This window comes from Gymnodraco acuticeps, unplaced genomic scaffold (genome assembly GCF_902827175.1).
Source record: "Gymnodraco acuticeps unplaced genomic scaffold, fGymAcu1.1, whole genome shotgun sequence".
In the NCBI taxonomy this organism is placed as follows: Eukaryota; Metazoa; Chordata; class Actinopteri; order Perciformes; family Bathydraconidae; genus Gymnodraco; species Gymnodraco acuticeps.
In genome coordinates, this window is record NW_022991017.1 from 187,944 (window position 1) to 203,989 (window position 16,046).

A 16,046-nucleotide genomic window follows, 5' to 3' on the forward strand; every position below is an offset into this window, starting at 1 on the left:
CTATATATTGTCAATCAAAACTACCACAAAAAGCTGACTATAAACATTTTTTTCAGGTCCCAAAAGACCACTGTTGCCCTTATGACCAAATAAGTAAATAAACTAAACAAAACAAGCTGCCAGCTGACAGTAATTGTTCATGAATGGTGGTTAACTTTCAATGAGAGAACGTATCAGAGTCCCATTAAGCTATATTTTAACTTGTCAGGGAAAACCTAAAAAAGCCAGCTTACTAGCTTGTAGGCTAACAAATGTTTCTCTTATAATATTTGTCTTATTAGTGCTTCATCAAGGGGATATTAATGGGTTCCAGAACTACAGAGTATCATAACCTTAATAATAATCTTTTCCTAATTGTCTTAGCTTCTGCTTACCGTGAGTTCTCCTCCCTCTCCCCACTCGCGCTGATCTCTCTCCCTCTCATCATCTTCCTCACCACCAATATTGACCACGGGTGCTGAAGATAGACCTGCACCTGTACTAAACATGTCGGTTATTTTTGACACAAGCGGCAGCATCAGCACGAAGGGCCTGCTTTTTTCTTGCCCGCAATTGTTCTGCTCCCCCTTTTCGCTTGGCCTTCGCCTTCTCCATTTCTAACTCGAACTTTTTTTTTTCTCAAAAAAAAAGGCAGTTCGGCTTCAACTGCCGGCTCACCTCCTCGGGGCGTGATTTAATGATGCACACCGAGCGGCCCAAAGGGGGAGGTGATTAAAGATTTGATTGGGCCGGCCCAGTGTCAATTACTAAAAACATTTAAACAGAGGGCCAATCTACCCGTCTTATGGGCCGGGACTTCCCATCGGGAAAATGCCCGGTATGCCAGATAGCCAGTCCAGCCCTGGCCTATAGTGTAATTCATATAATTATTTCACTACTTTTGTAAACCAAATCTAAAACGCCCCAAACAATAGATGAGATGAGTAAATGTGTTTTCACAAGAGTTTTGAGGTTTTCCAAAAATCGGATTTCTCATTTTCAGCTAAGTATCTCATAAGACAGTGCTCTAAGGTGAGTGACTTGCATCTCTAGCAAGACCAGAGAGTGTCCTGAATATTTTGATAAGTAACATATGGGGTGCCATGTTATAAGAAGTACATTTAAAAGGTGATTTAAGGAGACGTCTACATATGGAGAAAATATCCTTATACTCCAGAGGGTTAAGGAAAAGGGTAAGGCAATTGTATTTTTTATATATATTTTATATTATATATATATAATATATATATTAGCAAAGCCTAAAAATGTCAGGAACTTTTCATCTACAGATTGCTTTGGTCTGGCTTTACCCATCACTGATTGGTTACAGACACTTTAAACTTAGTGGCTATGGAAATCAGAAGGAGGGGCTCATTATCATATTAAAAAACCGCGCGTTTGTCGTGCGTAAACCGCACGTTTTTCGCGCGAATATACGTGCGTGTCTAGACGCGCGAAAAACGGGCGAATAGTGGCACTTTAGGCTTTCCATATACTATCTTAGATATGCACGTGAATAACGTATGTACGGAGCCCCCCTGTTGACATTGGTGAGAAAAATATTAATACGTGAAATTAGTTAGTTATTAGTTAATTTAATTAATTAATAATGCGTGGCCACGAATTAGTAATTTGTGGGAACACAATAATTATTACGCAATAACTAAATCCAGATAGTCTATAGAAACTGATGACTGAGTGACAACAAGTCGAGTAAAGTTGGAACGATATTGGCAGATTCAGATTTCACGGATCAATAACTCATGAACAAAACGTTGTTCAGACACAAATGACGTCTCCTAAGTACCGTGGTAAGGTTGACAACGAACGACAATCACATTTTGATCAAAAAAAGCCAATACGTGCTGTCCTCCAAACTGGAGACATTACATTGGTCTCTATCTGCAGCCGGAGAAGAAACGAGTGCTCAGGGACCGTCTGCAAAGTGCAACTCCGAAAAAAGAGAATACAATAATATTCAATCTATTCTGGCCCCTGGGCACGTAGCAATGATGTACACATCGCCAGATAGTTAAACAGTTTATTGTTGAAATCTTGTGAAACTGAAAGTAAAAAGCACAAAGCATTGCAATCAACACAATGACACGTTACAAAATATAAACATAAATGAAATCTATAAACATAGATGAATCGTTAAACTCACAAACAATGCCTCTCCAAGGTCCACATGAGCAGATGGAGCCAGATGTTTGAGGAGGTACAATAACATGTGGCACTCTAGCTGTTCTGCTGGAAAAACATGGCCGCTGACCTTTCAACTCAGTCATGTGACTATGATAATGGGACCTCTACTGACTTACATCCAAAAATAGCACGAAAAGGCTGCAATCAAGCCAGTTGCCTTTAGGAGGTGCTATAACAACAAAAAACGAAACTTACATGTAACATAACACTCCCCGCCTGGTATTGAACACAATAGCATTATTGAAGAATAAACTACTGGGAGATAAGTAAAGTCTGTGTGACCCCTAGGGGGACATAAGCACCACAACCTCAGTGATGGGACGGATGAAGGTCTTTGAGACCCCTCCTCTTGCAACTTTAAGTTCCAACTTTCTGACTTTACCATCGCTTGCAGGAAAAGTTTTTGTAACCAGTGCCATGGGCCACTGGTTTCTTTTCACCTGAGTATCATGAAGAAGCACCAGGTCTCCTTGCTGAATGTTGGGATGACACTTTTGCCACTTAGAGCGACTCTGGAGTGTAGAAAGATACTCGCGCCTCCACCTTTCCCAAAAGCAGTTGGCCAAGTGCTGTACTCTTCTCCATTGCTGGCGATGTAGATCTGTATCACCAAAGCAACCCAGAGGAGGATATGGACAACACACTTTCTGAGTAAGGATCATGGCTGGAGTAAGAAGCGATGGAGCCTGCGCATCTGTAGAGATGGTTGTCAGGGGTCTGGCTCTGATGAGAGACTGCCAAGTTGAAAACCTCTCAAATCGCTGAGAGCCTAGGTTTCTGGTTCTGCATTCTGTGAGGTGAGTTCGAACGTCTGCATCAGTGTCTGGGTCTATGAGGTCATAAGATGTTTCCACGGGAACGTTGTCCTCTGTAGGTAGCCGCAACGCTGCAGGTACTGGCCTGGTTGCTACATCTGCAGGGTTCTGGCTTGTCGGCACGTAGCACCATTGTTCAGGGCTAGATAACCTCCTGATGCGTTCTACCCTGTTACTGACGTACACGTAGAACCTGCGGGTAACATTATGAATGTAACCCAGCACGACTTTGCTGTCGGTGTAAAACCTCATGTCGTGAATCCTGATGTCCAGCTCCCTGGACACAAGTTCTGCAATCTCGACTGCTAGGACTGCAGCTCCTAGTTCAAGCCGTGGGACTGTGTGGACTGACAAAGGAGCTAACTTAGCCTTTCCCATGACGAATCCAATGTGATTCATGCCACTGTCGTCCAGTACCTTCAGGTAGGCCACAGCAGCAATGGCTTTCACAGAAGCATCAGAAAAGATGTGCAGTTCTACACTCTGGGCATTAGAAACAGATGTACTTGTATAGCAACGAGGTGTTTCAACGTCCTCAAGGGCTTGAAGTGAATCCCTCCAAGAGATCCACTCTGCTTCCTTTGCTGCTGGGAGGGGCTCGTCCCACTCAACAGTATCATGGGTGAGCTCTCTCAGTAAGAGCTTTCCTTGGATGGAGATTGGTGCCACCAGACCAAGAGGATCGAATAAACTGTTCACAGTAGCAAGAACACCTCTGCATGTGAAGGGTTTTACGGTGCTGGCAACCCGGAAAGTAAATGTATCATTGCTTAGGTTCCAGTTCAATCCTAGACTGCGCTGCACTGGAGGGCAATCATTATCTAGGTCAAGATCTTTCAAGTCCTTGGCATACTCAGAGGATGGAAACGCGTGCATGACTGCTGGACAGTTAGATGCAATCTTGTGGAGGTGTAAATTGGACATGCTCAACATACCTCGTGCTGCTGTGAGTAATCCGACGGTCTCAGTTGCCGATGGCAGAGATGTAAGGCCATCATCCACATAGAACTCCCTGTTTATGAATTCCTTTGCTGCGTTGCCAAACTCGTTTTTTCCGTGTAAAGCTGCTCGTCTGAGGCCGTAGGTTGCTACTGCTGGAGAAGGGCTGTTTCCGAACACATGCACCCGCATCCGGTATTCCACAACCTCGTCTGTCGGGTCGTTGTCCTTGAACCATAAGAATCGGAGGAAGTTCCTGTGATCTTCCCTCACAATGAAACTATGAAACATCTGTTCGATGTCTGCGGTTACAGCAACCTGCTCTCGCCTAAAGCGGATCAAGACTCCTAGCAAGCCATTGTTAAGGTCTGGTCCAGTTAGCAACACATCGTTAAGAGACACTCCTAGATGTTTGGCGCTGGAGTCAAACACGACTCTAATCTGTCCTGGGTGATACACTCCAAATGTTGGGAGGTACCAGCACTCTTCTCCTTCTGCCAGTGATGGAGCCAGCTCTGCGTGATCTTGATCGAATATCCTTTCATCAAGGTGACAAAGTGTTGCTTCATTTCGGCCTTTCTTTCGAAAGTACGGCAAAGAGAATTAAAGCGTTTGACAGCTAACCCCCTGTTGTTAGGCAGACGTGCTCTCGATGTGCGGAAAGGGAGTGGAGCTACCCAGCTGTTTCCTTCATCGATAAACATCTCTTTATCCATAAGGTTATGAACTGCTTGTCCTCGATAGACAGTGCGACATTGTTGTCGTCCTCTGTGCGTTGGAAGATATCACTACCCAAGGAGTCATCTTTGGTGCGCAAAGCTGGACCACTAGATAGCTGTGAACTGTACGGGTCAAAGTAACTGCGGAACCCATGTTTGTTCTCGGTGAGTTTCTCTTTCAGAGTAAGGTGGTTTGGACAGGGCATGAAGTGAGAGTGACGCCCATTCTCGAGGATGTGAGTGCGGAACACACTTGTGGGTTTGTGAGCTGAGCCTAGACAGGCTTCACCAATGATGACCCAGCCAAGATCTAAGCATTGGGCATATGGTGCGTTATTGGGTCCATTGCGCTGGTCTATCACCTTATGAACTTGTAAGACATCCCGCCCAAGGAGAAAAAGGATCTGAGCCTCTGGATCAAGTGGTGGAATGTGCTGAGCAATGGAGTGGAGGTGAGTGTGACATTTAGCCACCTCTGGTGTAGGTATCTCTGACCTGTCTTCCGGAATGTAGTTGCATTCTATGAGAGTCGGGAGATTAATGCTGAGATTTCCGTCCAAAAGTTGTGCGATGAAGCTTGTGTCTCTCCTTCCAGACATCTCAGTAAGACCAGCACAGGTCCGTAGTGTGTAGAGAGCGTCTGTGCCTTCAACGCCAAAGAGGTCAAAGAACTCTGATCTGGCGAGTGATCGATTGCTCTGGTCATCAAGGATAGCGTAGAGTCTCACTGACCTGTCAGGTTGCCCCTTAGGATGCACTGTGATGAGACAGATCTTTGAGCAGGAGCGTGGCCCGTTGTTTTCTCCACAGACCTCCGTACACTTAGAGTTCACTGTCGGGGATGACTCAGTGTCATCCTCTCCGCCGTTCTCTGACTCAGGGTTCTGGTTATGCCATGGAGCTGGTCCAGGATGAAGAGCTGCTATATGCTTGTTGCACTCTTTACATTGAACTGCAATCTTACAGTCTTTTGCAAGATGTTTGCTAGAAGAACAACATCTAAAACATATGCCACCCTCCCTAAGAAATGCCTTGCGCTCTTCTAGTATCTTAGCGCTAAAGCCTCTGCAATATTTAAGAGGGTGAGGCTTTTTGTGGATAGGACATTGCTTTTCGACATCGGGCTTGGCACTGGGAGTCTCTGTATTGTCAGAGTCAGACATATAAGAAACCTCCGTCATGTGTGAGGAGATGAAGTTCTTAGAGCTGTCCATCTTCTTAACTGTGTTGTCCTGCTTCACTATTGCAACAGTTGAAGAAGACAGAAAGAAACTTGGGTCGTTACGGATGTAGGCCTCTCTGCGGACGAAGTCAGCAAAGTAGGTGAATGGGGGGAAATGCACGTTGTTCTTCTCTTTGTAGGTACTCCCATGAGACATCCATTTATCCTGAAGGTTGAATGGTAACTTCTCCACAATAGGGTTCAGGCCTCTTGAGGTGTCTAAGCAGGCTAGCCCAGGTAGGTTGCCTTCTTGCTGTGCTGATACTAGCTCCTGTAGCAGATCACCAAGCTCTCTGAGCTTCACAGGATCTCTGTTGTTGATCTTAGGGAACTGCTCCACTCTGTCGAAGAGAGCCTTCTCGATCATTTCTGGTGACCCGTAACAGTCCTGAAGACGAGACCATGCCATAATTAAGCCTCGAGCTGAGTCGTTGACATGGACAGCTCGAATCCTCTTAACGTGTGCTGAAGACTGGGGGCCTAGCCATTTTATTAGTAGATCAAGCTCTTCGCTGCATGTAAGATCTGTACCTTTAGTGCAGTTCCGGAAGCTTGACTTCCATGACCAGTAGCTTTCAGGTCGGTCGTCGAAAATTGTGAGACTGGAGGTAAGCAGTTCTCGTCGAGCTAGATATCTAGCTACATCACCGAACCCTGAGCGGTCAACAGAGAGAGTTTGTGGAGCTGGATTGTGGAGAGTGGACGAGAGTGGCTGATGTGAGCCCATAGGGTAGGAGCCATCAGGGTTAGCATCAGAATCCGGCTTTATTAGCTGGGATGGTAACATATGTGTTATTTTCCTGTTAAGGGCGCTCTCAGAGTGCTCAAAGGCGACGTTACTGAGAGCAGTAGGATCGTGTGGCTGAGGCTGATGATGTGCGAGATCTACGGGTGTATGCTTCGAGGCAGCTTTAGAATGACACTGAACGTACTCGCTAGTTCTTTCGTGAGGAGATTGATGTGGAAGAGATCCAAGGTTTGAGGCCCTGGAGCCTCCGTCTATTTGTTCTGCTGCAGACTCGAGGGCTTCAGCCTCTGCTTCTGCTGCTGCAATCTCTTTGTCTAGCTTTAGCGTAGCAAGAGCTGCATCCATCCGAGCCTTTTCCATTAAAAGCTCATTTTCTTTCTGAACGAAAGCTGCACAGGCTCGTGCAGCTAGAACTTTACTTTACTTTTTACAATCACTTCACTATTACACAGTATATTTCTACCAAACTCTCCACACACATCAATAGTCTCGTGTTGTTCATACTACAGCAGAGAGTTTGGAAGAATGTGCTTTTGAATAATTTTGGTGAATATTTATAGTGTAAAATCTTCAATAAATATGGCATCATCTTCAATAACGTTACTATTATACAGTATAAATATTCACCAACATTCTTCCAAACCATATTCTTCCAAACCCTCTGGTGTAGTATGAGCAACAGAAGACTATTGATGTGTGTAATGAGTTTGGTAGTAATATACTGTGTAATAGTGAAGTGATTGAATATTATTAATGTTATATTCTCTTTTTTCGGAGTTGCACTTTGCAGACGGTCCCTGAGCACTCGTTTCTTCTCCAGCTGCAGATAGAGACCAATGTAATGTGTCCAGCTCGGAGCGAGGACGGCGCATATTCAGACCCGGCGCCAGAACAAATCTAAAGGGAGGGCATATGATTTTCATGGGAGGGCACACAAAACCGTCACGTGCTGCGGGACTGCGGCACAATATATATCAAACAGCAAGGCCAAGGGCATTGCGTAAAGACGCACACTTATCGCAAACATACACAAATAAAGGGCAACATAGAAACCACTTTGAAACATTGTGTGCGTGGCAGCACAGACACTGGTAAATCACGAGCAAGGCACACTGGTTACGGATGGCAGCTTCCTCATAGCTGCACTCGGAGAGAAATAGTAGAGACGGAGACGTTGAACTGTTTAGCCCGCCTTGGGCATGGTTTATGTTCCTATGCACCAGGCGCGCCGGATTCATTTTAGAAGTGGGGGGGCCAAAAAAAGTGCGTGTGTATGGCCCAATCCCAAACCACGCCCTACACCTACACACACACCCTCCGTGACGGAGTGAACTCCGTGGAGTGACACATGAGGCTCCCTCCTGTCAGATGGAGGGAGTAAATACAGCAGCAAGCTTTGGGACAAACTCCCCTCTCTCTGGCAGAAACAGGAAATGCGTAACTGTATGTAGGCCTAACAACGGTTTCAAATCAGCATCTCTTAGACAAACAATGTAAATGAATAACTCAAATAAAACTCCAAACATCTTTGGTTACTTTTTTGTAAAGCTCTTTTAGTTTTAAACCTGATGTTTATAAGCTTCTTAGTTTTTGCAATAGTCTGTAAATATACACAACTTTATAATAAAATGCACACATTTACCTTTTTCTAGACTAAACACAGGTTTGATCCTAAGTTAAAAAATATGAGGTTATCATGAGGTTGTTAACATCGCAATTTATCACTATCGTTTAGTGGTTTTGCAAAGAATGAACCACTCTCTGTTTTTGTACCATTCTGCGTTGAAGTACCTTCTCTTTGCTCAAATAATCTACTAGCGGTCTCCTTTTTTCCGATAGTTAGCTGTACAGCTTTACCCGCCTCAATGTCCCAACAACAAACCTCCATGCAGTCGGAACCAGCCTGTTTCGGTTCAACGGCGGCGGCGGTGGGGGCGGCGGCGGTTTTGACAGTTTCTGCGGCCGCAGAGGTGCTGCTTTTGGGTTCATCTGGCTTCGCTGTTTCTATGATTGATGAAGGTCCAGGCTCCGGAGATGTGGATGTCAGGGATGTGACCTTCCAGTTGTTACATTTAAGTTTAGATTGACTGTATTTGTGACCTGCTCCATCGAAATCAGTCGCATTGACCCGAAGACACATTTTGAGTTGTATACACTGTTGGAAAGAGGATATTCCTAGCTTTCTAATGCTATCAGGATTGTTTTTGTACTCCAAATATTAAGCGAAATATGTCACATTATATAATGACTATCACCGAGTCCTCATTTTGAGAAAAAGGCCTTAAAAGTTTCCTCTTCTCTGGAATCCATCGATCTGATTGATTATTAGTGGAGCAAATGATCAAATACTACGGAGGGAAGATATTTTTCGTTTGGAGGGGAAGCTCGCGAGTGTGTGTGTATACGTGTGGGTGTGTTTGTGTAATTTTGCGTTTGTGTGTATTGTGTTTGTTTCCCGGGGAAAACACTCAGGAGAAACACCGGCTGTTGTTATGCCTGCTGTGACGTTAAGTTACTCCGTTCTCCGCTTGTAATTATGCCGTTACAAGCTTCAAAGTTGTATTTATCATCTGAATTTGCCGAAACAAGTTTAATATTCTGAAAGCCAAGACTTTGTTTAATTAAAATCAGATGAAAACAAACTGTAACGGACCCTGCCGTGTTATCTATGATTACTTTTCTCTTACATTCATAATTTCAGCGGAGGGAGGGGGGCGGCGCTGCTGGAAGAGCAGATTGCGAGTGAGAGGTGCCTGTCTTCGTCCCTTTACAAGCTTCAAAAATGTATTTATCGTGTGATTTTGGAAATAAAAGTTTCATATTCTGAAAGCCAAGACGTTGTTTGTTTAAAATCAAACAAAACACCCGAACCCTGAAAAAATAGTTTTTTACGTAAATCCACGGTTTATTCTGAAATGAGCCGTTGCGACTTCCGACTGATTTCGATAGAGCGGGTCACATTTAGTTTTCTTCTGCGCTGGTTCTTCTGACATGTTTGCAAGTGTATATATTATTTCTAGGTTAACGGCTGACACACACAGAACAACGTAACAAATAAAGTAAACAACGTAACAAATAAACAAATCTAAGCTTTTTTATTGGTTGTAATTTACATGGATACATTTGAATGGTGTGACAATGTCCTATTTGATTGGGTTAAAATGTACATATTCTTCCTGTTATGTCTGCCTGCTTTATTTTACCTAATGCAAAGTTACCTGCTGCTCCATCGAAATCAGTCGCATTGACCCGAAGACATATTTTGATTCCTAGCTTTCTAATGATATCAGGATTGTTTATGTACTCCAAATATTAAGCAAAATATGTCACATTATATAATGACTGTTACAGAGTCATCATTTTGAGAAAAAGGCCTTTAAAGTTTTCTCTTCTCTGGAATCCATCATTTCTCATCATCAATCATCATGATTGATTATTAGCGGAGCAAATGATCATAATACTACGGAGGAAAGATATTTTCGTTTGGATTACTGCACTCACGAGAAACACCGGCTGTTGTTATGCCTGCTGTGACGTTAAGCTACTCCGTTCTCCGCTTGTAATTATGCCGTCACAAGCTTCAAAGTTGTAGGCCTATTTATCATCTGAATTTGCCGAAACAAGTTTAATATTCTGAAACCCAAGACTTTGCTTATTTGAAATCAGATAAAAACAAACTGTAACGGACCCTGCCGTGTTATCTATGATTACTATACACCTTACATTCATAATTTCAGCGGGAGGGAGGGGGGGCGGCGCTGAGGAACAGCAGAGTGGCGAGCGCTGTCATCTTCCCTTTACAAGATTCAAACATGCCTGTAGCTACTGAGATTGAATATAACAATCAAAAATAACAAAATATACACAGCTAGATCAGATCACGTTTTAGATGCGACTTTAGAGTAGAGGGGAATTATTGAAACGGGATTTGTACAGTTTTCCGCGGCACAGTTTCATGGAAACACATCAGCTTTTGGACGAAAGTCAATATGGATTCAGGAAAGATAGATCAACATCTATGGCACTAATGGAATTAAGTGAGGAAAGAGCAAACTGCATGGACAATAAAAAACAAGCAGTGGGAATATTTATAGACTTACAAAAAGCATTTGACACCATCACAATATTTTACTGATAAAACTGGAACGGTATGGCATCAGAGGGGTGGGATTAGACTGGGTGAGAGATTATTTAAGCAACAGACAACAATTTGTTGAATTTGTTGAAAACATAAAACAAATCCACAGATACAATTAATACTAGATAACATACACATAGAAAGAGTATATGAAATGAAGTTCCTTGGTGTGGTTTTAGACCACAAAATCAGCTGGAAACCTCATATCACTCATGTAAAAGCAAAACTGGCTAAAACTATCGCAATATTGGGAAAAGCCATATACATTCTGGACTATAACTCATTGTATACTCTATATAACACACTAATATTGCCATATCTGATTTACTGTGTGGAGATTTGGGGAAACACGTACAAAACCAACCTACAGCCGTTATGCACATTACAAAAAAGGGCTATAAGAGTTATCAATAATGTTGGATATCTTGAACACACTAATGTATTATTTTTGAAGTCACACATATTGAAGTTCATTGATCTGGTTAAATTTAAAACGGCACAAATCATGTACAGAGCCAGACATAATCTACTTCCTAGGAAATTAAAAACATTGTTCATAGACAGAGAGGGTGGTATCATCTGAGAGGAAATCTACATTTTAAACTCAAGGTCAGAACAACTCTGAGAAGTATGAGTTTAACAATCTGTGGGGTGATTTTATGGAATGGTTTGGAGCAGGAGTTAAAACAAAGCACAAGCATAATTCAGTTTAAAAGGATGTACAGAAACACTTTTTTGGAAAAATATGAGAATGAAGAAAGGTGATTGAAGACGAGAAATTATTGTATATGTATGTATAAATGTAAATCTAAGTAGGAATAACTTGCATAATGATTTAAAGGACAATCATTGATCAAGTAAGGGGTGGGAATTAATAAGAATTTGCTTCCTCCTACTCCCTTTCGGACACATATGATTTATTATTATTATTAATATGAAGACTTTTTTCTTTTTTTTTGTTGAATATACAAATATTACCATGAATGTGGATACATACTGTATTATAACAATACGGTATTCTGTTTTTCACATTTGTTATTTGTTATTTTTGAATCTGTTCGAAATAAAGACTGAAAAGAAAAAAAAAAAAAAAAAAAAATCTGCTGCTGCGAAAATGTGGGGCAGGGCTGAAAAGTGGGGGGGCCAATGGCCCCTGGCCCCCCCGCTTCCGGCGCCCTTGCTATGCACTGCACTCGGACATGCTGTGGACTGAATCGAGTCACCTCTGAGAGGGAGTTGGTTGACAGCTAAAAAAGCCATAATATCAACAACAGCTGACACGTAATAACGGCTCCGTGCAGCTGATCTGCACCAAAGTACTCATTTCCTTATTTGTTTCCTCGCGTATCTCTCTCTCCACACACTCTCACATGAAATGTGTTCTTTTGATGCGGCATATCTTAGCAGTCCTTTATCAGTCTGTAATGCGTGTTTCCAGTCGCAAAAACGTTTCACAGTAAAAGCCGCATCAGATGAAGACGTATTTACTTTAAAGTGTCTACAGGGGAAACAAAAGGCTGCGTCTGCTTTTAACAAATCTTCAAGCCATGGTCTGTTGTGTACCATGCAGCGGCAAAAGTGCGCTTCTTTCCTGAAAACAATATCCCTGGATAACGATCCAGCTTCACCTGCTTGAGTTTATTAACCCCAAGATCATCGCTAACTCAGCCCCGGGGTTTGCCGAGGTCAAGCTTGTGACATTACGGCGTGCTGCTGCAACGGCAGGTGCAGGGTCGCCAGCAGCACCATCGGCTGCAGTTCTTTCATCGCTATTTCATTTTAATAAATCCTTAGACCTTTTGAGACAATTTCTGATGTCCATTTTGTCATTCAAACAGAAATGGGAGTCTACAGAATGCACAATAAACAAATCCAGAATAGGCGGCAGAGTGTGACGCTGTGATTAGTCTAAATGGGGACGAATCACAAATCACAACAGACACATGCATTTATTTGACGTAGCCTGGTGCCTGCGATTTTTTATTTTTAGTTCTGACATCACATACATCGTAGCATAAAAGTTCACAGTTTATTTATAATTAAAAAAATAAAATATATATATTTTTTAATTTTTATAAATAATAAAAAACGTGTTTATTGGGGGAGGGCAGGAATGTCAAATGGGAGGGCCTGGCCCTCCCTGGCCCTCCCACAGCGCCGGGCATGCGCACATTGGCTTTTTTTGATCAACATGTGATTGTAGTTCGTTGTCAACCTTACCATGGTACTTAGGAGACGTCATTTGTGTCTGAATAACGTTTTGTTCATGAGTTATTGATCCGTGAAATCTGAATCTGCCAATATCGTTCTAACTTTACTCAACTACGTTTCAAACCGTGCATTTTCAGCAGCCGAATCAAGTGCCTTTTGCTAAGGATGACACTGTGCTTAACTGCAAGGGATTGCAGAATATCATTATAATTCATACCCAAATGAAAATCAAATCAAATCAAAATGATCCATGCTTCGCGATAATAGCCGTAAGCTATAGAGTTTAGTTAGTGTTGTCTATGGTTGTCACTCAGTCATCAGTTTCTAGTATAGACTATCTGGATTTAGTTATTGCGTAATAATTATTGTGTTCCCACGAATTACTAATGCGTGGGAATGTAATAACTAACACGCATTATTAATAGGCCTACGTGGCCACGTATTAATATGTTTCTCACCAATGTCACCAGGGGGCATGGGCGGCGCCAGGATTTTTTTGCTGCAGTAGCTTCGCAGTTGCTATATGACAGCACGGCGTTGCTAGTTAATTTTCAGAATAAATAAACAAACAATACCAGTGGGCCAAGCACGAGCCTGTTCGTATTGTAGCGTTCACCGCTATTCAAGATCACAGATCACGAGCCTTCAATGTCGAAAACGTTCTCTTTATTTTCTGGTATTGACGGCCACAGCCACGCCTATACAGAACCAATCAATAGTATAACACTCATTATGACTTTTCCCCACACTCGAACACAACTCCTACCGTCTCGTACTCCCTCCACACACATCGGAAAACGCACACACACACACCTGGAAGGGGCGGTCTCTCCCTAACTCCCACCAACAACATTGCCTAAATAACTTTACAAATGTACTAAAACTGTGCACATCTGATAACTGAAATAACTACTTGGACACGCTACAATATTATCCTTAATATTTACATTAAAAAAACATTCCTTTGACACTTATAACATTACTTTGCAAGGTAAGCACAACCAAAATAAGTTTGTAAAAGCAGAATTTGAACACTGTTTCTGTGCTCCTACAATATTTTTGGATAATACCATTACACCCTGAGCGTACAAGTACACAATAGCGATCGTTCACTGTTTCAACTGGCATGCTGTGGCATTTAACCTCATCATCATCACACACACACACACACACACACACACACACACACACACACACACACACACACACACACACACACACACACACACACACACACACACACACACACACACACACACACACACACACACACACACACACACACACACACACACACACACACACACACACACACACACACACACACACACACACACACACACACAGCAGTGGTGAGGATCTCAGCCTGCCACTGACGTTCAACCAGAAAACATCAGCCGTTAGCTGTTAACAGTTAGCAGTTAGCACACAGAGCTCACAGCTCCTCATATCTGTTCAGAAACTGGACAAAAGTTAAACAAGTACACACCACAGACTGTCTATATCATGGCGAATACAGTCGCTGGTTTATTTATGTCTGTAGGCCGTTGTTGTGAGTGTGGACGGAGTAGGCCTATAACGTTAGCTTAGCCTGGTCGACCCGATCTTCATTTAGAAAACACGCATTTTAAATATGTTTTTGCCAGCCGTCTGTCTGCAGACTTGTCAAAGCATTAATTTGTGGTTTTTACTAACCGGTATCAGTATGTTGTTACTTCGGCATTATTTAGAAACGTGTATTACAATTTAATCACGGTAAAATATATTCATTTTGTTGTAGTTGTAGCTCCCGAGCCAGCGCATCTTGTTTGAATGATGCCAGTAAACACAGCTGGCAGCCGCGGTGAAACCATGGGTGAAACTCGAGCGTTTAGAGCGATGGGAGCGAACAACGACCCCTGATAGATCTCGCGAGAATGTGTATAAATATAGATACTGTAGAGCAGGGGTGGCCAACCCGCGGCTCTCGAGCCGCATGCGGCTCTTTGCCTAGTTTCATGCGGCTCTTCAGTTCATATCGAATTGTATATGTGTGAGTTTGGGGGAGAGACACTGACTCCTGACTAGTGTTGCACGGTGTACCGATACTTGAAAGGTATACCGCGATACCCTGTCGTTAAAAACGTTACGATTCCTCCGTTTCATTAGTATCGGTACTTTAAGAATGACGGGGGAAAGTATCCGGTGAGAAAGCGCTGTTTTAATAAGAGCCGTGTGTGTTCAGCGCTCTGCTTCCACTCCCTGCACTGCAGCCGTGCCTGCAGTCCCTCCCTCTCAAGCACGCTCTAAATCCCTCCCCTCTCTCGTGCACGCGCTAGCTGCCAGAGCATGTGAGAAAACGAGAAGCATGGCTGCAAGTGGGAGTGCTATGGCAAGCCATTTGAGTATTTATTCAATTTCCTTGATATCAGACGGCAGCGGACTACACTAGTTGGCTCTTTGATTTCACTTGTTAGATATATGGTCAAACTAGTCAGGCACTCTGCTTTACTAGTTGAATAAAACATTTCACTAGTCGCTCTTTTTCAGCAACTAGTGGCACTTTTGTCCGACTAGTTACCACGTATGCCTTACTAGTGACGCCAGGAGCAGCACTAGTAGCGCCAAAGTCCCAACGTGTAAGCTTTTTTGATGAACTAGTGGCCCTCTGACCGTACTAGTGACCCTAAAAGTCTTACAAGTTAACTAGTGCGCTGCAAAAGCTCTGACATGTTAACTAGTCACACAAAGAAGCACAACTAGTTAACATGTCAGAGATTTTGCAGCGCACTAGTTAACTAGTCGCACCCAGAATCACTCACTAGTTAACTAGTAAAGGCAAAATGTTCACTAGTTAACTAGTTGACGCCTCTTTTGACCTTACTAGTTAACTAGTGGGGCTCAAAATGTCTACACGTTAACTAGTGAACCCTTTGCCTTTTACTAGTTAACTAGTGAGAGACGTTTAAATTCCACTAGTGAACTAGTGAGGCTTAAAATGTTCACTAGTAGCACTAATGGATCCCAAATGTGCACTAGTCACACTAGTTGCACAGAATGCTAATGAGGAGGAGGGGAAAGAACGCATCAG